Below are 23,329 nucleotides of genomic sequence, written 5' to 3'. Positions count from 1 at the left end.
CGACAGATGAATGGATAAAGAAGATGTGGCACACATATACAATGGAGTATTACTCAGCCATAAAAAGGAATGAAATTGGGTCATTTGTTGAGATGTGGATGGATCTAGAGACTGTCATACGGAGTGAAGTAAGTCAGAAAGAGAAAAACAAATATCGTATATTAACGCATATATGTGGAACCTAGAAAAATGGTACAGATGAACCGGTTTGCAGGGCAGAAATTGAGACGCAGATGTAGAGAACAAACGTATGGACACCAAAGGGGGAAAGCCACGGGGGTGGGGGGGTGGGATGAATTGGGCGATTGGGATTGACATGTATACACTGATGTGTATAAAATTGATGACTCATAAGAACCTGCTGTATAAAAATTTTTTTAAAAAAATTAAAAAGAAAAGTGTCTCAAGCTATTGCCAAATATCCCCTGGGGATAAGAGTACCCTTCATTGAGAACCACCAATTTAGGGCATGGACTTACTGAGGGCAAAACCCTCTGTCTTATTTCTCTTTACCTCCCTAGAGCCTACTTAGTACAGTACTGACACAGAGTAGGAATCCCCAAATATTTGTGGATCTCCAAGAATCACCCTGTGGAACAGATATGTGATCCAGCACATTACAGAGGGAACTGAGGCCCAGAGAGGGTCTGGATCTCCTGGGTCACATGATGAGCGAGTAACAGGACTGGTAACTGCATAGCTGCACTGCTTCCGAACCCTGCTTAGCAGGTGGGAACCAGCAGGTAGCTCCAAAGAGGAGCTCCGTTTGGGATCCTTCTGCTTTCCAGCTCTGGCTGCCAAACTAGCGAGGCTGTTCATGCCATTTGGACAGAACATTCCAAGTGCCTGCAGCTGTTAATGAGGAGTGTGTTTCGAGATCTCCTTTGCTCTGGAACTTCTGTGCTGACCGGGATCAAAGGCACTGGAGCCGTGTGGCCCCACCAAGCATGAGAAGAGCAGTGTTCATTTAAAAAAAAAAAAAAATCTCTCTAATAGCTTAACCCTGAATAAGTGATATTGATTTGAATCAGGTTTGCAATAGGAGATGGCCAGAGGAATCTCGGCACTCCAGTGCCCCAGTTGGGCTGTGAATGAATTTAGTTACAGACTCAAGGTGCTACCTTAATTAGGTTTGGAATCTGCTTCCCTTTTTTTTTTTTTAAACATCTTTATTGGAGTATAATTGCTTTCCAATGGTGTGTTAGTTTCTGCTTTATAACAAAGTGAATCAGCTATACATATACATATATCCCCATATCTCCTCCCTCTTGCGTCTCCCTCCCACCCTCCCTAGCCCACCCCTCTAGGTGGTCACAAAGCACCTACCTTATCTCCCTGTGCTATGCGGCTGCTTCCCACTAGCTATCTATTCTACATTTGGTAGTGTATATATGTCCACGCCACTCTCTCACTTCATCCCAGCTTACCCTTCCCCCTCCCCATGTCACACTCTATGACATAAATCACAGCAAGATCCCTTTTGACCCACCTCCTAGACAAATGGAAATAAAAACAAAAATAAACAAATGGGACCTAAAGAAACTTAAAAGCTTTTGTACAGCAAAGGAAACCATAAACAAGACGAAAGAAAAGACAGCCCTCAGAATGGGAAAAAATATTTGCAAACGAAGCAACTGACAAAGGATTAATCTCCAAAATTTACAAGCAGCTCATGCAGCTCAATATCAAAAACACAAACAACCCAATCCAAAAATGGGCAGAAGACCTAAGTAGACATTTCTCCAAAGAAGATATACAGATTGCCAACAAACATGAAAAGATGCTCAACATCACTAATCATTAGAGAAATGCTTTCCTTTTGGAAGAGGAAAGTAAACCATCTGATTCATATTTAAAAGTGGGAGTCAGGTGGGGGTGGGGGGTGGGCTCATGTGGTTTGCAATCTCCTATGTGATTCAAGGAACAGAGAGAGTCTAATTCCTAACTCCATCACCGCAGGCTGATTGCGAATTTTGCCTTTCAAAGCATGCCAATTAGGAAGAACAAAAATAGCTTCTTGAATCTCTACCCTGGAGCTCAGGCATGCCTGCATCCCCTGATGTCCCCAGGCTGGGTGTCCTTAGGAGGTAGCCCACCCGAGCCAGGTGTCACTAGTGCCAAGCGGTCAAGTGATTGCAAAGGAAAATAGTCTGCACCGATCCTGGTTCTAGAAAGCTGGTCCCAAAAGATGCATGCGGTCCTCTTGCAGTAAGGCAATGCTTAGTAAGTCTTATTTAATGACTCCGTTGTTGACATCTGACACCAAGTTAATGCCTTAACCACACTAGGTTTGTAGGTTTCGCTACCGCCAATGTGTGAGAAGTCCCTTGTATCTGTGTTAGCAGAGAAAAAGAGAAGCCAGTGAATACCATAGTGACATCCCCTGCCAGCGTACTATTCTGTAAGAGTTCTCTCACTCTCCCCTCAAGGGTGCAGGACATATGGCATGGGACCTGGGTACTGGGGTGCTGGTGGGCTGAGGTGAGGGGATGCCAACCCCAGGCTGTGGAAACCACCTGGGAAGCAGAGGGAGGTGGGAATGAGATTTGGCCTAGAGCAGAGGGCAGTGAAAGCAGGTCTGGGCTGGATCGTGGAACACCCCGAATGCCAGGCTCACAGCTGTGGTCCCAGAGCAAACATCTGTGGTGTGGGAGGACAGGAAGGTTTCCAGGTACAAGAGCCATACTCTGGGAAGATGACCCTGGCAGCTCTTTGGTGTGTGTAGGGAGGATTTAAAAAGACGAGGGCTTCCCTGGTGGCGCAGTGGTTGAGAGTCCGCCTGCCGATGCAGGGAACGCGGGTTTGTGCCCCGGTCCGGGAAGATCCCACATGCCGCGGAGCGGCTGGGCCCGTGAGCCATGGCCGCTGAGCCTGCACGTCCGGAGCTTGTGCTCCGCAACGGGAGAGGCCACAACAGTGAGAGGCCTGCGTAAAGCAAAAAAAAAAAAAAAAAAAGACGAAAGACTCCGATGAACACATGGTGCCTTGTGGAACCCACTGGACCCCACAAGGTGATGAGAACCCCAAGAGGAGGGTCCTTTTAACCACCCTTCCTTCCCATCCTTAGCGTACTGCCTACAACGTATCAAGCTCTCCCCAAAAGATCTGCTGAGTTGATTCAACAGGGCATGTGTTTACTGTCATTCTCAACCATTTTTTTTTGTTTTTCTTCCCACTTTGGATGAGTCTGCTTGCAAAGAAAACCATGTTCTCAAGTTGCTGGTTAAGTGGCAGAAGTGGAGACCCGGGCCAGTACTGACGTCCCTGGGGAGCACAGCGTCCCTGTGAACACAGGCTCCGGTGGGGTCTTCTTCGTGGTGGCCTCAGAAACCCTCAGCAAGCGATTATTTGAAATGTGAATAGGCTGGAGCTCCTAAAACTAGAAGTGACCCCAAAGAGGAGTCTTCAAGCGGGTCAGACGTGACCACTCAGGAGCTCACGTCTGATTTGGAAATGCTGGCGTGGAAAAGCCTTTCTACAAAAGGCCACAAGGTGGGCTGTGAGTGATGAAGAGGCTGGAGGGGGCGGCCTCCCCTTCTTGAGGACTTAGTTTGCTCTGCTCTCCGGCGGTTAAGAGTCTGCAGAGAAAGTCCTGATGTGGAGGGAAAAGCTCTCTTTTCTCGACCCTGATCCCCCATAGGTGTTTTCCCTAAAAGAGCACCTTTGCCACACGAAGCACAAAGACAGTAGTAACATGTGCATGGCTCCTGGGGAAACGGACAGGGCTACTCTCTCCTACGGTGACCAGCCCAGGGCTCAACCCTCCCCAGGCCCTTCCCAGTCACCTGAGGCCGGGGGATCACATCTTGCTACGCCCAGAACCTCTGCCTAGGGGCGGGGAGGCTCTTCCCTGGAGAGAGGTGTCCAAGAACGACAAGGTTTTAGGAAACTTGGAGATACTCTAGCCCAGCACCTGTCCAACTTGTCTTTTTTCTCTTCTTGTAGTGAAACCCTTTCTTCAAATGGAAGCTCACATTGACTCTGATTGTAGGGGGTGGGGTGACCCCTCCTCCCAGCTCTTCCATGGCTCCAGAGGCTCCTTGGTGAATCCTTGGGCTCCACAGAAAGTAATGTCAAATTCAAGGCTCTCCTCTAGTCCAACCTCTTTATTTTACAAAAAGAAAGAGCAGCCCTGAGATGCCGGGTGTGTGTGTCCCCACAGGGTCATTGCTAGGACTCCATAGCGCTTCCTAATGAGAAGCTGGAGCAAGCAGCCTGGCACCATGCGTGGGGCAAAGGGCTCTGGGGCCCCTTCCCATGGCCTGTAGGGTGGGGATGTGACCGTGGTGATCTGGCCACCATGGGACACACTAGTGGGCATTACTGCACACAAACACACACGCCCTGGCTGCCACCAGTGGGACTGATCCTCCATGTTTTTCTAGTTAAGCTCCAGCTTCCTCTCTCTCTCTCTTTCTCTCTCCCCCAGTATTTACATCCAAGGTGTAAACAAGCAAAGCAGAGGTGCCCCGGAACGGAATCTGGAATCTCATCAGGTCCTTAATAGCATCTTTCAAGGGTTCACCCATTCATTGAGATGTTGACTTTGATGTGAACTGAAGAACTGGGAGGTTGCCATCCACAGAGAACAGCCAGCCCTGATGGGACTTTTGGCAGGTGCCAGGCCCTGGCTAAGCTCTACATGTATTATCTCATCTGATCCTCCGCCCAACTTGAAAAGGTAGGCATATCCTTAGGCCCATTTTACAGATAAGGAAACTGAGGCTCAGAGAAGTCAAGCAGCCTGTCCAGAACCAGACAAACACAGTAAATAGAAGAACGTGGCCTTGAACCTGCAACATGATGCACGCCCCTCGCCTTTCCCCAAGGAACCAGCTATGTCTCCACAGCGTGTTCAAGGTTTGCATCTCACAGAAACTGCTTTTTTGGTTAGTAATAATAACTGCAAATGCTTCTATTTATTGAGCCCTTGTTACATCCTAGACCGTTTGTGTGCATAGTCTCATTTCACAAAAAAAGTCAGAGATGGGAGAAGTATTTTCACCAATTTTGAGATGAGGGTACTGAGGCTTAGAGCTGGTCATTGGTGAAGCCAGGATGGGAACTGGTCTCTGCTGGTTCTCCCCATTGGCCCATCTCACCTCTGAGAAGCCGGAGGACATCCCATGACACTGGCCCTACGGCACAGTACTGATTCCCCTCCGGAATCTGGACTCGGGCTGGCCTTTTCCTTCCCACTTCCTTCCAGAGGGATTCATGAGGTCAGGACTTTGGAGGCTGTTCATGTCCTCCCAGAGACTCTGCCCATCACTGAGGACGTGGCCTCCCCAGGGACTCTGAGCATGGCCCCCACACCTGGGCCCCCCACAGGCAGAATCGACGATGCCTGGTCTTCACTCTTCCTCTGGTTCCACCTCTGTGACTGTCGCCCATAAAAACCTTCCCGGCTCCTGAGCTGCCTTCTTCCTTCCTTCCCTAAGAGGCCAGGGAACCTTCCGGCCTTCTAATGCAGAGCTTCCTCGTTTGAAACTTCCCAGTCAAGGGCTCAACAGGACCAGCATGTAACTTTTTATCCACTTTTAAATAGAAATAGCAGGGGAGTCGTAAATGCTTCCATATTAGATTGTGGTGACGGTTGGACACCTCTGTAAACTGTGCATGTAAAACAAGCAAATTCTATGGTATATAAATTATATCTCAACAACATTGTTTTCTGAAAAAAGGAAAGAAATAAGAAGGTTCTTTAAAAGAGCTACAAAGGCGCTTGAGCACACAGATCCTCCTTAATTACTGCAGGAAGCAGGGGCTACATGGAAAAGGCTGGCCACATATGCATGGCAACTCAACTGAATGATCTAGCCCACTCCCTTTATCTCCTTGCAGAAAAACTGGAATGGAGATTCCAATTCATCCAACTGACCTTTAAGCTCTGGTGAAGGTTCAGTGGGGGGCGGGAATGGGGGTGGACGCTGAAGCAGAGTTTAACATTAGGTGCGTTCCTGGTGGGGCTCATCTATCCAGTTCCTGAAGGCCCAGTCTGTTAGGAAACTAAGGCAGGACCCATGGCTTGAACAACTGCAAGATCAGCCCTTTGGAGAGGTTAACTGGTCCCCAGTCACTAGTAAACGCAGAGTAAACACATCCCTAAGACTCATCTCATCGATAAAATTTATAAAATTCGATGAAATTCAATGTAGTACCTCCTTCATAAGGTTACCCTAAGGGTTAAACAAGATAATCCATGGAAAATGCAAAAGCTTAGAACATGCCTGGCTGGCTGGCTGATTTTTTTTTTTAATTTAATATACTACTTAAAGGAACAAGTCTAGGCCAGAGTCCCCACCTTGCACCTGGCAGTGAGTTATATGATCTCATTCAGTCTTCACAATAATCGTGTGCAATGGCTCTTACTGTTCCTATTTTACAGACAGGGAAAGAGAGCCTCCCAGAAACAAAGACACTGGCCCAAGTCACCCAGCGAATAGGTAGCAGAACTGGGATTTGAACTCAGGCCTGCCTGGCTTTGAAGCAGTTGTCACTCCACTACGTTATTATGACAAGGACCCCACCCATGCTTCCGGGGTGTGGACTGAAACGGATTTCACTGATTGTCTACACAGGAGGGATCCCATTCAGCATCTGTCACATTAACAAGACCCCCCCTCTTCTCTGAGGTCCACACTCTCAGTTGTCATGGCTACATCCTCAAAACAGGCCCAACCGAAACATCACAGCCCATGAGGCTCCCAGATGGTTAACGTGCCCTCCGGCTTGGCGCTCAGTACTTAAAAGCAGAACCTGAAGGGGCCCTGAGGTGCTATTTTTAGCTCCCCGTTTTTGTTGTCCTTTTTGGGTGATCTGATAACACAGGCTGAACTAACGTTTCCTGTTCCGGTGTTTTCCTCTCACCAAATCCTACCTTGAGAAATGCTGAGACTCCAAAGGGCTGGCCAAGTTACAGAGCTGCCGCTTCTGATTTCTCAAAAGGGACCTGCAGGAGGCTGGCAGGGAGGCCCTGTTCTAGGCACCCTCCCAGGGCTGCCTGGGGTAGGAGAGAGGCTGGATGGGAGCCAATGGCTTCCAGACACTGATTTCGAGGGAAAGCCTTAATGAGCCTCCAGAAGAGGGGTCATAATGACAATTCCAGTGGCCACGCTCCAAGCCGTGGACAGGTCACATGAGCAGAAGCCCAATGCAGTGGCTTGGCTTGCCAGAGACTGCCTCTGGGGCTATGGCTCTGGATGTCACCCCCTCCACCCCCCCGTCACTCCCCTACCAGCCTGCTGGTGTCCAACAGTCCACAATTAGAAATTCACTCCTTGGGCCAAGTGGTCACCCTGTTGCCAAGCCCTGCCCTTTCCAAGTTCTCTCTGGCACTGCCAACAGAGTTGCATTCTCCAGGACACAAGTGTGACCACACCAACCCCTCTCAAAACTCATCAGGGATCCTTCATTGCCTTCCAGATGAAATTCACACATCCTCGCCTGGTTCACAAGACACTCCAGCCCCTTCGCTACACACCACGCTCCCAGCTGCTGCGTCCCTGCACTTCTCAGGAAGGCTGGTTTGACTTGGACGGGGTCTGGCTGCTCCCAGAGCCACCCCTGTGAAATTCATACGACACTCAAAGGTCACCTCCCCCTATCAAGCTGCCCCTACCTACCCCACTGAGCTCTCAGAATCTTATTCCTTTGAGCATAATAAATGCTCAACCCAAGTTTGCTGCATTGAATTAACTCAAGGCATCTGCCTTCAATTAAAATATGCAAATTCATCTGGAAAAGGAAGCATTCCTTAGTCACTCGCACTTCTGTGCCAACATGCTTGCTGGGCGCTTCCCTGAGTGCAGAATCTGATGGTGGAGGGACAACTGGGGGGCCAGATGCAGGGAGAAAGGGGGAGGGTGCAGAGGTAACGCCGGGAAGGTCTTGCCCCCTGCCTGGGACTGATGGAGGAGAGATCTGGGGGCAGACAACTGGCAGTCTGTGACCCTTCTTTTCACCCACCCCCCAAATCCTGCTGAGAGTGTGTTTCCAAATCTTATTTTTCATAATGGTACGATGGAACGTCATTAATTCAACCACATAAGACTTGCCAAAAAAAGGTTTCTGCTAAATGACGGAAATTCGTATTCTGTTATTTTGTTCCTGCTGTGCTTCTCGTGAAACTGGTGGAATCAAGGAGCTCACAGTCTGACGGAAGAGACCGGGCTGGGAACTGATCCTTCTGGAACAGACTGTGCCCTGCTGAGGGAAGAGGAGAGAGTTTCCGGGTAACTGTAACCGTCTGCTGCAGTCAAGGGAGTGTCCTGTCTCAGCTACAGATGGAGAGTGTGAGCCTGACAATGTGTGATTTGCCCAAGATCTCTGTCGCCCCCCACTCACTGTAAGTCTGACCACGTGGCGTGAAGGCCTGGGTAGATGAGCACTGGTCCTATGCCAGGTGGCACCGGGTACAGGGGGATTGGGCCCCTCTCCCCATCTAGAGAGAAATTCAACCTCAGCCTCGGGGCTGACACAAGTGATATTCAGGGTAATTTTCTATCAAAAAAGTATTCACATACAGAAAGGAAGAGGAAGGACGGACCCTGGAATCTCTCTGATTTCCGGGCCTGGGGCCGAATGCAGTCAAAGGCTGATGTAAGCTAGTGTCACTTAATTTCCTTTGTGGTGTCCGAGGAGGCTGCCACTTCCAGGCACACAGATGGCACATGTGCAGCCCTCTGGCCATGCATAGACCTCAGAAGGGGCTGAACAGGATGGTTCCCGGGGACATCAGACGGATTCATACCCAACAGTCCCCTCCAAACAATCTATTAAGAACTAACCTTTATCAAGTGCTTACCCAGTGATAAGCGCTTTTATCTTATCTAAGATACTAACCAAAAGGTCAACCTAAGATAGGTTATTTTCATTCCCATTTTACAGGTGAAGAAGTTGAACATCAGAGACGTTAAGCCACTTACTGAGGGTCACACAGGAACTCATGGTGGGGTCAGAATTTGAACCCAGAAAAGGTTGACTTCAAAATCAGCTCATTTTACTGCTGTACCACACAGATGTGAAGCAGAAACTGGGCTTCATATCTCCTTCATACCCATCTCAGAGCCTGGATCCCAGTTAAATGCCTAAGGGATTATTTATGAATGAGTGATCAAATGAACTCATGTTTGTAAACTCAAGGTGTGTATTACCTTAGGGGATTCTCTGCCCCTTACCTAGAATTCCCAGAGCCCTGGTAGCCAGGGGTCAGAAAGTAAAGAATTGTGCGAAAAAAACAACCCCAAAACCTCACCTAAATGGGGGTATGTCAGAAGGACGCAGGAGCTGCTGAAAGAGCACCCAATGGCTACAGCTGGAACAATTTAAATGATAAAATAAATTAAGGAGCATTGGATTATAACAAAGTATGAAATAAATATTCATGAGTCCATAGTGATATAAATCAATAACTGAATAAATAAACAAATGGGGGGAAAATGGACAGAACCTCCCATGCAGAAGAATTCCAAATCATTTATGGAGATGCTCCACCCTCAAGGAAGTGGAGAATAACTCCTTACTCCTTAACTGTGGGCTGCACTGGTGATGTCTTTCCCAAGAGGACACAGCATGGAGAAGAGGAAAAGAGAGTCACTTTGCAGTGGCGAATACTGACAAGCCCTCCCTCAGCCAGGTGACCGAGGTCAACATCAACAGTAATCAGTCTTGTTGTATGCGAATGGCACTTTTCCCTGTGGTCTTCTGCCCCAGACACCATTTCCCCTGTCTAATCAGGAGGAAAAAACAGCAGATGAATCACAACTGAGAGACTCCTTGCAAAATACCTGACCACCCATCCTCATGCTGTCAAGGTCATCAAAAACAATAGGGGCTTCCCTGGTGGCGCAGTGGTTGGGAGTCTGCCTGCTGATGCAGGGGACATGGGTTTGTTCCCCGGTCCGGGAGGACCCCACGTGCCGCGGAGCGGCTGGGCCCGTGAGCCATGGCCGCTGGGCCTGCGCTTCCGGAGCCTGTGCTCCGCAACGGGAGAGGCCACAGCGGTGAGAGGCCCACGTACCGCCAAAAAAAAAAAAAAAACAAGGGAAGTCTGAGATAAACTGTCAGAGCCAAGAGGAGCCTAAGGAGACAGGACATGTAATGTGATCTGGGGTCCTGGATAGGATCTGGGACATAAAAAGGACCTGAGCTTTCTAGGACCAAGGACATGTGAAGAAAGTGTGGACTTTAGTTAATCATGATGTATCCTTACTGGTTCATTAATTGTGACAAACGTACTTTACTATTATAAGACATTAATAATAAGGGGAAAGTGGGTGAGGGGTTTGTGGGAACTCTCTTCATAACTTTCCTGCAAATGTAAATCTATTGTAAAACAAAAAGTGTATTAAAAAAGAGCAAAATGGGGCTTTGAGAGGCCACCTGTGGAAGCACAGCCCTGTCTTGCTTTCCAGGAACCACCATCCTGCTTGTGAGACTTCCGATTGACATCTATCTCCCCCATCAAACTGCAACTCCAGGAGTACAAGGACCCAGCTGGTTTTGTTCATCATCGCATCCCAGCTCAGCGCCTGACACGGTACCTAGCACAGAGCACGTGCTTCGTGAATACCTGTCAATAGCTGAGAAGACAAGACTTAGGGGATATCTTAAAATAGGTGAAGGGCTGTTAGAAAAAGGACTGAGTCCAGTTTATTGTGTACATAATTCTAAAGCAGCACTGTCCAATAAAAGAATAATGTGAGCCATAGATATAATTTAAATTCCTCCAGTTGCCACATTAGAAAAGTAAAAGCAAGCTGGTGAAATTTGCTTTATTACTATATTTAATATTATCATTGCAACATGTAAAAGATAAAAAGTAAAATAAAATGGATTAATATAAATATACATGCATTTTATATCTGTATACATTTATTCAGGAATTTTTTTTTTTTTTTTTTGCGGTACGCGCGCCTCTCACTGTTGTGGCCTCTCCCGTTGCGGAGCACAGGCTCCGGACGCGCAGGCTCAGCGGCCATGGCTCATGGGCCTAACCGCTCCGCGGCATGTGGGATCTTCCTGGACCGGGGCACGGACCTGTGTCCCCTGCATCGGCAGGCGGACTCTCAACCACTGCGCCACCAGGGAAGCCCCCTATTCCGGAAATTTTATACTCCTTTTTTCCTAGTAGGTTTTTGCTACCCAGTGTGTGTTTTACACGGACAGCACACCTCAGTTTGGACCTGCCACACCTCAAGTGCTCAACGCTACAGGCAGAGTGGTTTCCATCCTGGAAAGCATGGCTCTAGAATGCTTTGAAAGCAGAACTTGCAAAGTACAGGGAGCCAGGCTCCTCGTAAGGGAATGCACTGAGCACTGCATCCTGTATGGGGCTGGAATAGGGAAAAGACCTGGGAGACGGGACACCTCACCCAGGCAAGAGGAATCCAAGCAGAGGCCAGTGACTTCCCACTGGAGACCCCTGAGAAAGAGCTCTTTCACTGGCTTAGAGTTTAGACTGGATAAACCACTGAGGTTCCATCCAATTCTTCCACAGCTCTGAGTCTAGGACTGATGCGCCAGGAGCCTGCTGCCATGATAATTAACATGCCTGTGATGCCTTACAGAATGCAACCTGCCACAGCACACGTGATCTCACCCCATTCTCGTCCAGCTCATCCAGATAGGTATAACTATCCTTTTTTTTTTTTTAAAGATAAGGAAACAGAGGCTCAGAGAGGTTAACAGGCTGCCTCAGTCACACAGGTTTGACCCCTTCCCAAGGTGGAAGAGAGGAACCTGGCATACCCACCTGGGTGTAGGCACTATGTCCAAGGAAAATTCTCTCAAAGGCCCCAGGCCAATCACACAAGCTCTAAACTCACTCAGCAGCTTGGGTTGAGGACAGGTTGAGGATATGCCAGCGGTGGCCCCAGTTAGGGGCACTGTGACACGGGGAACCCTGCTTTTGCTCTGACTTCAGGGCCGTGGGATACAGGGACCAGGAGAGCAGAGACTGGCTTTACTCACAGCAGCCGTGTCATTTGGTCTTTCAAGTCACACCCTGGCGAGGTCATCGCCAACCGCTCTCCAGAACATCTGCCCAAAATAGCACTGACATCTGGATGTTACAACAAAGACTCATCACTGTGTAATTACCGACAGCATCTGACCCTCATCATGCAGCACTTCTGTTTCCGTCTGGCTTGAGCCAGCAGTGGAGGGAGAAAGCCAGCGGTGGAAAATGTGTGTCTTCTCGGCACAGTGAATCTGCTGGTTTTATGGCCGTTCCCCCTGCCCTGGCTGATCGCTCAAAGACCAGCACGGACCCACCCCACGAGGGAACGCCACATGGCTGTTCAGTTCCAGATGGGTTCAGAAAACAAGATCTCGTCACTCCAAAGCTTCTCCTCGGGTCTCACCCCAAGCTGAAGCCCCTGATCTCGGCACACTCTCCTCCCTTGACAAGCTTGGCTCCCAGCGACTCCTGCCTACTAAAAACAACTCAACTTCACTTTCAGACTCTGACTATTTGGTTCCATTACGCAAATCCAGGAGGTCTAGGGTACCACTCACTATGCATTGCTGACACCCTCACTGCCCACTGGATGACGTCCAAACGTCTGTCATTGAGTTTCTGCCCCAGTCGACTCCCATTCAGCTTTCCTGTGCAGCTGGGCTACAGGTACACTACCCAAAAGCTGTTTCCTGAGGGTGACACACTCACTGGCCTCTGTGCCTTCACTTACGCTGCTCCCTCTTCTGAAATCCCTTCCATCCACTGCCTGACCTGGCAAGTCACACCTCTGCTTCAAGTTCCAGCTCAAATGTCACCTCCCCGTCGGCCCTGAGCGTGATGCGTTTCTTACCTAGTTCTGACTATTTGCATCTCTATCATAGCAAAATAAACAAACAAGATAATTCCTGAAACTATGAAGAAAACACAACAGGAAACTGTGCCAGAGGGTCAGGGGGTGGGAGGCAAGGTGGAAGGGTGGTCAGAGAGGTCTGCTCCGAGGAGGTGGACTTGAGCTGGGGCCTGAGAGATGAGGAGGAGGCAGTTTCTGGGGGCCGACAGTCCCACGTGGAGGGAAGAGGGAGTGTGAAAGCTTGAGGTGGCCATGAGCTCGAGGGATCTCAGGAACAGCAAGAGGAGAAAGGAGGCTGCTTCACGACAAGCAGGGGCAGAGTAGGACACAGGTCATGGAGGAAGGCAGGTTCCTTTTCATGGTTCAAGATAAGCAGTCTGGGGGACTTCCCTCCTGGCGGTCCAGTGGTTAAAACTCCGTGCTTCCACTGCAGGGGGCGCGGGTTCGATCCCTGCTCAGGGAACTAAGATTCTGCCTGCCACGAGGCGTGTTCCCCTTCCCCGCCAAAAAGATAAGCAGTCTGTGTTTATCCACTGGACCATTTTACGCAGGAACATGGCATAAAGACAATTCTGGTTGCTGAGTGAGTAATGGGTTGCAGGAGATGGTGGGGCCGATAGTGTGCCGGACCAGCCCAGTGGACAGGGGATGAGAGAGGTGATGGGCTGAGATGTAATTTGGAGACAGAGCTGAGAGCATTTATTGATGGATGAGACGCAGGGAACGGAGGCCAGGGATTTTGACCACCTCCCCCCACCCGTACCCAGGGCGAGCTTCTAAGCGGCAAGAGCCAGTTTTATGAATCTCTGGGTGGCGCACCATGCCTCTGTGGGTGCTGGCTCTATAGAGTAACACTGTGTCCACGGCGACAAGCCTTAGAAAGGGTTCCCCCTGTACATCGTTTCTACTTCCGTTGGAGCTCACAGCATACCGCATTGTCATCTTTGCTGTCAAATCAGTCATCCCTCTGTGCCCCCTGACACCCCAAGGGCAAGGGCAAGGGCCAGGCAGAGTGGGTGGCCCACGATGGTTGCACTGTCACGCTCACAGTGTGTTGGTTAGAGATCAGTCACAATGACTTTTAGTTGTCGCATCATGGGGCAGGGAAGAGGACCAGAAGCCCTGGAAACAGCCTCAGTGACACCAAGGAGTTCTGGGTCTCTGGGGGTCTGTTGGGTTTCATCTGAGCTCGAGGAAATTCTGCCCAGAGTCACTGCTCCTTCTGTCCTTAACTCTCCTATAAGTAAAAGGCTCGGGACTTCCCTGGTGGTGCAGTGGTTAAGAATCCGCCTGCCAATGCAGGAGACACGGGTTTGAGCCCTGGTCCAGGAAGATCCCACATGCCACAGAGCAACTAAGCCCGTGCACCACAACTACTGAGCCTGTGCTCTGGAGCCCACGAGCCACAACTACTGAGCCCACATGCCACAACTACTGAAGCTCGCACGCCTAGAGCCCATACTCCACCACAAGAGAAGCCATGGCGATGAGAAGCCCGCGCACCGCAACGAAGAGTAGCCCCCACTCGCCGCAACTAGAGAAAGCCCGCACGCAGCAAGGAAGACCCAACACAGGCAAAAATAAATAAATAAAATAAAATAAATTTATTAAAAAAAAAAAAAGACTCCACAAACAACTTGTGCTCTTGCCAGAGATGCCAATGTCACTGTGCATCACCAAGCTACCACTTAGGCTTCTCCCTCCGCCCTCCCTCTCTGTGCCCAAAACTGCTCTGTGACTGTTTCCTCCCAGATATCTTCCTGAATGGCCCTGAATGTCAGTAATCTCTTGGAAATTGGCCACTGCTGCTGTTAATGTCTAGGTTGTCAGACCCCTAACAGCCTTTGGATTTGTCATGGGCTATTAACCAGCTAACTTCATTAAGTGTTGGTAAAGATCAATTTCTAGGGGGCTTATCGGGCTCCACTTGTTTGCTAAAGACAGATGTGTCTGCTCTCATCTCCTGTGGCTTCACTTTGTAGGACACGGTGGCCTGTCCTGGTCAGTAAAAATCCTTGCCTTCCAGGTGTTGGGCAGATTGGCCTCTGTTGTCATGGTGACAGCCGAGCAAGGGCAGCGAAGGGGCAGTGGCAAGAGCTCAGGGTGTCAGGGAGGCCAATCGTTTTCTCCCCTCGCCTACCCTGCCCTCAACACACACAGCTGATTGGACCAGGAACAAACCACTCAGCCTGGCTGAGCCAATCACACTGTTTCTCCTGGGAATCTGGATTTCCAACAGGGATTGAGTGAGGCATTTTAGCAAGGTTGGGGACTTGGCACCGAAGCAGAGACCAGGAGAGGAAGCCACCATGTGGAAATATGCCGGCATAAACGCAGTCACGGAGCACTGAGAGACAAGACCGTAAACTTGGCTCTCAACTTTCCAATTTTATTTCTGTGAGGCTCAGTCAAACCTCACTTCCTATCTTGAGCTGCCTGTGAAATAGCCCATTGTGTCCTTACAATAAACCCTGCCAGGGAGTTTTCTTTTCCTTGCAACCATACATCTCTAAGATAATGGGCTCTGACATTAGAGCAACTTGGATTCAAGTCCTGGTCCTGGCACTTCCTATGTCATCCTATCTATCACATTTAACCCCTCGAGGCCTCAGTTTCTTCATCTATAAAATGGGGTAATGTCACTCACCTCATGGGGTTATTGTGAGGATTAAATTAGTTGATATAGGTGAAACCACCAACTTCCCAGTAATATCTGTTGACTGGCTCTCAGTTTGGGCAGAAAGAGCAGTTACATATGGCAATGTCTGAAGACATCTGTGATTATCACATCTGCCAGGGGTGAGGGGGCTACTTACAGCTAGAGGCCAGGGATGCTGCTAAACGTCCTGCAATGCACAGGGCAGCCCCGCAGCAAAGGATTACCCAGCCCCAAATGTCAATGGTGCCAAAATGAAGGAGCTCTGTTATAAAGTCTGGTTCATTGTTGTGAACTAGGGCCAGGGACCCACGGCCACGTTTCACACCAGCTACAGCACTTTTAAAGCGACCCCTTCTGAGGCCCTCTGTCTGCCCCGCAACTCCTCCTCTGTGTCCCTGCGCCCATCCCACCGCTTCCCTCCCTCCCCTCCCCTCCCCTCCCTTTCTTGAGGGGAATCAAGGGGCCTTGAGCCATGCTCTGGTCAGGACCCTCCTTTCTCCGGGAGAAGCCCATCGGGACCAGATAATGAGAGCCTAGAGGTGAAGGCTTCACACGTACTTGCTCATGGCTTTGGCTCGAGGAGGAGGAGGGAAAGCACTGGGTGGTGGCACACGGAACCCACCAAGTGTGCTAGCAGCCAACAGGGGAGCCAGGAAGGCCAGGCGGCGGGCACGGCAGAAGCCCTACTCCCAGCCTCTGCCTCTCATCAGTCTCAGCTCATGGGACCTATTCCTCTCACACTAGTTCAGCTGTGTCTGGGGCTGTTCTTCTGAAGACCGATTAGATGCTCCAGCTTTACATGGAGGGTCTCATAATCGTCCTGCTGGGTAGACGCACACCTGCAGCCACAGAGAAGTCAACATCGCTGGGGAAAGGGGGGGGTGGTTTTAGATCTTGTAATCAAAGGAGACAACATGATCGTACTCAGGGCGGCTCTGGCCATGAGTACTTGGGACACTTCACAAGGATGGTCAGAGGAAGGGAAATGAGTGGGAGGGGGTACTAGGACTAGGGGGCTTCTGGGACTTCCCCAGGAGAAGAGGCGGGGTGGCAGTCCTATTTCAGAATCAAATGGGGTAAGGCAAACTCAACTCCATCAGAACTGGCTGCCCGTTCCCGGGTCAGATGGAGGGGCAGGATGGCTACAGAAGCTCCAGACAGCGGTGAAATGTGGGTGTTTGGGGGTTAGATGTTGGGGTTCTGGGGAGGTTTGTGGCAGTTCAAAGAGACCTCAGATTCCACTTAGGGACAGATCAGGGAAGCAGCTCCTCTAAGAAGAGATGGTCCAAGGCTGGCAAAGGTGGCAGGCCAGGGCCACAGGTAAATGGCTGGGATCCATTAAGGGCACAGGTGCGTGACCATGGATACCGTAACTCAGCGAGCACACTTTTCTTGTGGACCAAACCCCAGTTCTTGAGATCCCAGGCTCTGGACAGCAAGGTTGAGTTCAGCCTCTACCGTCTGCTCAGATGTGGGGTCTGATACACTGCCAGACTTGGGGAGGATTCAGGCATGGGGTCGGGCTGAAACTTTAGCAGGAGGGCCTGAAGCTGAGCAGAATGCCAAAAGCACTTTGGGCTTCGAAAGACGTATGGAAGTGAATGATTTGAATCACGCGGCGTTTTGCCATTTTAAGTAGAAAGGCTAACGATGTGATAGTTAATTGCATGACCTGCCCTCCAGTATCTTTTTAAAGGCCTAAGGCTGTGGCTTTTAAAGTGTGCTCCCCAAGCAGCTGCATCAGCATCCACCTGGGAGTGTGTTCGAAAAAAATACGTTCAGGCCCCACCTCAGCCCCGCAGAATTAGAAACTCTGGGAAGGGGGTACGGCCAGCACCAGGCCTCCAGGCGACTGACAACCTGAGAACCACTTGCTTAAAGAAAAGAGACCCCAGCAAACGGGCAGTTAAAACCCGGATTTTAATACTACGGGCAATGAAATTCTAGGCTGGGGTCATACTCTTCTCATGCCTCTGTTCTACCTGGAGTAAATCAAGGCATTTGCAGCTGAGGAATTGCAGGGCTCAGCACGGACTCTCCCGTATTGATGTGGTATGGTGGCTACAGCCACTGCTGCATTTTACAAGACTGCCTCTTTCACATGTCACAATAGCTACAGATTCTGGTACATGAGCACAGGAAAGATGAGTCTACATAATAAAGACAATAACTCTTTAAAGATCCGTTTTGATGTGTCTACCATAGGCCATCCAACAGAGCTGACACCCCGACACTGGGGATGCCTGTTACGCCTCTCAGCGTCTTCATTTTTAAGATAAGAAAGTCCCTTCTGGCTCTAATTAGATCTAAGATTAAGCCTAGAGGTGTGCACCAGACGTCTAAGAGCATCTTATAATCCAGCTGGGAAGTGACAGTACAATCCATGAGGCTGTCCACTGCCTTCATTAAGACTTAGTGTTTGCCCACAAATGCACATGGCTATGCATTCTGAACATCACTGCAGAGGGCAGAGCAACGGGGGTTGCGTGTGGGATCAAAGGCTGGGCCTGAATCTGGACCTCATCACCAACTAAGTGGGTGACTTCAGTCAAGTTACTTGAGATCTTGAGGATATCTGCTTTGCAAGGCGGCCCTGAGGCTTTCTTACTGAAAGGAAAAGCACTAAGCGTAGAGGCTGACACCCCGCAGTAGCTCAATAAATGCAACTGGCCTCTGCATTATTAAAAAATGCTACATCCTATGATACAGGAAACAAATGGCTAGAGTTAGGGGACAAGGATGTTTGTTATTTATAATACTGGAAAGCTGGAAGCCAGGACCTGACCTACAGAAGGAGACAAGCTAAATAAATCAACGGCACATCCATATGGTGGGCTATTATACGGCTTTTAAAAATGCTGCTTGAAGATAAATAAGTGGAATGGGAAAATTCTATTAACAATTAGCAAATAAAGAAAGAGAACATGTATAAATAGCACAATACCAATGACGTAAAAATAATATATACCTTTACATGTGCACGTGCATTTCATCTTTGGAAGATACATGCAAATTATCATCTTAATTTCTGGGTGGTGAAATTTTAAGTTTTTTTCATCTCTTCTGTATACTTCTCTGTACAGTAAGTCTCCACATATGAACCTTCAAGTTGCGAACTTTCAAAGATGTGAATGTGAGACCTAAATAGACATTTCTCCAAAGAAGATATACAGACTGCCAACAAACACATGAAAGAATGCTCAACATCACTACTCATTAGAGAAATGCAAATCAAAACTACAATGAGATATCATCTCACACCAGTCAGAATGGCCATCATCAAAAAATCTAGAAACAGTAAATGCTGGATAGGGTGTGGAGAAAAGGGAACACTCTTGCACTGCTGGTGGGAATGTGAATTGGTTCAGCCACTATGGAGAACAGTATGGAGGTTCCTTAAAAAACTAAAAATAGAACTACTGTTCGACCCAGCAATCCCACTACTGTGCATATACCCTGAGAAAACCAAAATTCAAAAAGAGTCATGTACCAAAATGTTCATTGCAGCTCTATTTACAATAGCCCAGAGATGGAAACAACCTAAGTGCCCATCATCAGATGAATGGATAAAGAAGATGTGGCACATATATACAATGGAATATTACTCAGCCATAAAAAGAAACGAAATTGAGCTATTTGTAATGAGGTGGATAGACCTAGAGTCTGTCATACAGAGTGAAATAAGTCAGAAAGAGAAAGACAAATACCGTATGCTAACACATATATATGGAATTTAAGAAAAAAAAAATGTCATGAAGAACCTAGCGGTAAGACAGGAATAAAGACACAGACCTACTGGAGAACAGACTTGAGGATGTGGGGAGGGGAAAGGATGAGCTATGACAAAGCGAGAGAGAGGCATGGACATATATACACTAACAAACGTAAGGTAGATAGCTAGTGGGAAGCAGCCGCATAGCACAGGGATATCAGCTCGGTGCTTTGTGACCCCCTGGAGAGGTGGGATAGGGAGGGTGGGAGGGAGGGAGACGCAAGAGGGAAGAGATATGGGAACATATGTATATGTATAACTGATTCACTTTGTTATAGAGCAGAAACTAGTGCACCATTGTAAAGCAATTATACCCCAATAAAGATGTTAAAAAAAAAAAAAGATGTGAATGTGTTTGCTGGCTCAGTGCCAGCCCCTGTATGCCAGCTGTTTTCTTTATTTCTTGTGTGAGTTCATTTTTTATGTATTACTTGTGTGAAAAGTATTATAAACCTATTACAGTAGAGTACTATATAGCCAATTGTGTCAGTTGGGTACCTAGGCTAACTTTATTGGACTTACGAACAGATTGGACTTATGAACGCGCTCTTGGAACGGAACTCGTTTGTATGTAGGGAACTTACCGCATTTTAAAACACATTTTACAGTGAGTATCGTTATTCTAAGAGCGGATACATTTTCTTTGTGTTAGAAATTAGAGAAAGCAGGGTTGGAGGCAAGGTTTGGTGGATGGCTAAGAGGCACAAAGGAAGCAGAGAAGAGGTTCCGGCCAGAGAGGAGCAGACAGAAGCACAGAGCAGGTGTGGGGAGGGTGGGATTGGGGGCTCGGGGACCTACTTGTCTGCAGCCAAAGAGCACGCTGGGAGCCAGGGGAGAAATGTCTCAATGGACAGACTGAGTGGCAGTTTGGGAAGAAGCTGGAGTGTCGGGCAGGCTGGACAGGATGCGATAGCTGGCAGAGGAGCCGTGGCAGGTTCTCAAGTAGGGGGACAATGTAATGCAGATGCAGCTCCTGAGTTCAGGACGGCCTGAAGACATGGGGGCCTAGATGGAGGGAGAGGAGGAACCACTGACAGTAATGGGATACAGAGGACAGAGATCTGGGGCTGGGAGGCCATTGGGAATGAAGATCCAGCAGGACATCCTGTCTGTTCCGTTAAGAAGGGAAAGGCTAGGACCAGCCAGAGGTGCCCCCCATTTGCTGGCCTAAGAGATTGAGCACGTGCGTGGCCGGGCTGCCACTGAAATCCACCAAGGAGGAGATCTATCTGATCTAGTGGTCCAACAGACAGAGCCTGCCTGGAGCTGGGCTTATCTGGATGGGGGAAGGGATGAGTTCCCAGAGAGACAAAAGCAGGGGTCCGGGAAACTGGCCTCATCCTTTGAGGGCTGGAGGAGAAAGAGGGTGAGAAAGCAGGAGTCTGAGAGAGAGGAAGGAAGCCTGCTGCCCCCTCCCAGAAGGCCAAGAGAGGATAGCGTGTCAGGGAGGGTGATGGCAGTGATGAGAGAGGGGTCACCTTTGACAGGTGGGGCTGAATGTCATCCTAAGAGGCCAAGAATTTGTACCCTGAGCCATGGAGCCACTGGGTATGGTGATGGGACGAGAAACAGAGACCCAGACCGAAGCTGGAAGGAGCAGCTGAATCAAGACTAAAGTTCCTTTTAAAAGACGGGAGATTAGATAAACAACAAGGTTCTCCTGTACAGCACAGGGAACTGTATTTAATATCCTGTGATAAACCATAATGGAAAAGAATATGAAAAAGAATGTATATATTTGTATAACTGAGTTACTTTGCTGTACAGCAGTAATTAACACAACACTGTAATTGAACTACACTTCAGTAAAAAATAAATTAAAAAATAAAAAAGGGGAGGTGGGGGGCTTCCCTGGTGGTGCAGTGGTTGAGAGTCCGCCTGCCGATGCAGGGGACATGGGTTCGTGCCCCGGTCCGGGAGGATCCCACATGCCGCGGAGCGGCTGGGCCCGTGAGCCATGGCCGCTGAGCCTGCGCGTCCGGAGCCTGTGCTCCGCAACGGGAGAGGCCACAACAGTGAGAGGCCCGTGTACCGCAAAAAAGAAAAAAAAAAAGGGGGGGAGGTGGAAGTGATAGAAGTGTCTCTGAAGGCACAAAGGAAGAAGGCTCTCAGCAGGAATGGCAAAAACTACCGAGACAAAGAGGAGAGAGGGGGAGACAGGCACCAAGAGCTGCTTAAGCTTCTCTTGAGCTTCCCCGGACTGATCTCCAGAAGCAGGGTTGTAATTCTCACCTCTCCGAGTTCTGAGTTAACACGTGTAAAATGCCTGGCAGAAGAGGCAGACAGTGTGTGGAAGTGGTTGTCACTACATGGAAATAACTAGAGAAAATGATAGAGAAGGTGGTAGATCAGAAAGTGAATCGGGAACCAGGTGAGACCCTCACCTAGGAAAAGAATGCAAATGAAACTAAGTTTGTCTGTGCATGGAGCCCATTTACCACCTGGCATTCAAATCTGGGCACCACTGAACAAAAAGGTATCAGAGGTTTTGTGTATGTGACACCGAGCTCTCTGCCGGGGGCTGGACAGGGTGGCCCCTTATTCTTCTGATTTTCAAAAAACTTGGGTCTACTCACGCCCAGATGAATCAAAAGCCTCCTCCTGAGTTTGGATTCAAAAGCAAGCAATGCTGATACACAATGAATGCATGAAGGATGCTGGGTATTTGTCAGGAGATGGCTGTTTGGAGGCTGTGTGTTTCCATGACCTGAACTGGGGAGACGAAGAATAGCTATAATCCCACGGGTGATGGTCTCCTCCTAGGCCAAGCACTTCCTCCCATCACTGGTCCCTGGGGTAAGGCCTCGCTAGGTCCAGGAGGCTGGCTCCGACCAAGGAAAAGAGTCAAGTTGAATGGCACCTATGGAAAGCCAACACGTGCCTCTGGCCAATTACTAACATCTCAGCCCAAACAACGGGGCCAGTGACCCTCAGCTGATCAGGCAGCCATGGCTGTGATGACTGCACAGAGGCAGGTCACAAGAAAGAGCTCTTCCTGGCCATCCTGTTTCTAGAATCTTTTCCCTATCTTATCACTCTGTGGCTACCTCGGTCATCCTCCTAAAATATAAATCTTAAAACCTGCTGATGACTTCCTATGGCCAAGACCACCCGAGCCCCTTGGGTGGATATGTTCCCCATAATATGGCATCAACTTTTTAATTCTCCTTGACCTTGCCCTCTGCTTGCTGGTTTCTCAATGGGCATTGCTCTTTCATCCATCTACACTTTTGCATCTTGGCACACACTGTCCCCCCTGCACGGGACATCTGTCCTCCTCCCTTGTCCAACTGGTGATCTCCTAGTCACCCTCCGAGGCTCAGGTGAAGTTGCGCCCTCTCTGTGAAGCATCCTCTGACCCCCTCCCCACAGACCCCCATTGCTCCAGTCCAAGGTCAGCAATCTGTGCTCTCACTAGGCACAGGCAACGCTGGGTTCATTTGTGAGCTCCTCTGAAGCAGGAGGTGTCTCCTGCGTCTCGCCACAAGGCTCAAAAGTGTTCCGAGGTGCATGGACAAGTCGAGACCGCCTTAAAGCCTCTCCCCCACGTGAACTGGCTCGATGTCTCTGTGCCCCAGAAAGCATGTTCCAGGTGCCACAGCAAAACAGTCACACCTCACCCCTTAAGTCATCCTCCACTATTGCCTCCAATACTCAACATCTTCTCACTTTTGAAATTAATTTTAGGTTCGCTAGGCAAAATGATACGAGGAGGATGCCTGGCACATTTCTGACACCATGTGAATGTTAAATGGTAACCGTCAAAAGAAGACTAGAGTGTTTGCTTCAGGACATATGCCAATAGTTTGGCTGAGATGGGAAACAGCATGTCCTCCTGCAACCGTCTGGCTGAGAAAGGGGCCGGGGCGAGGAAGCAGCTCCGGGGAGAGTCATCTAAGGAACCCCAAGCTCCTTAGGGCTCAACTGAGAGAGGAAACAGCTCGCCCACTCCTACCCACTCTCTGCAGAAGGTGAATTCTGCTCACAGTTTAGTCTGAAGCTGAGCCTCAGGGCTATTAAATTAAATGAACCTCCCCATTCCTTCCTGCCAACCCACCAATTAAATGATTAGAAAGTGTTCAGCAT

General features: G+C 49.1%; 1 protein-coding gene across 2 annotated transcripts in view; it reads right to left on the bottom strand.

Moving 5' to 3' along the window:
• Nucleotides 1-23,329, bottom strand: part of SLCO3A1 (solute carrier organic anion transporter family member 3A1) — a gene marked incomplete at its 3' end in the record, with an annotated part of 316,397 nt that overhangs the window by 98,981 nt on the left and 194,087 nt on the right. The gene's annotated exons all lie outside the window — the stretch shown is intronic.

Source organism: Stenella coeruleoalba (assembly GCF_951394435.1).
Source record: "Stenella coeruleoalba genome assembly, chromosome: 2".
NCBI lineage: Eukaryota > Metazoa > Chordata > Mammalia > Artiodactyla > Delphinidae > Stenella > Stenella coeruleoalba.
Note: the sequence above shows the minus strand (reverse complement) of the source record. Positions and strands in the feature narration are given on the sequence as shown.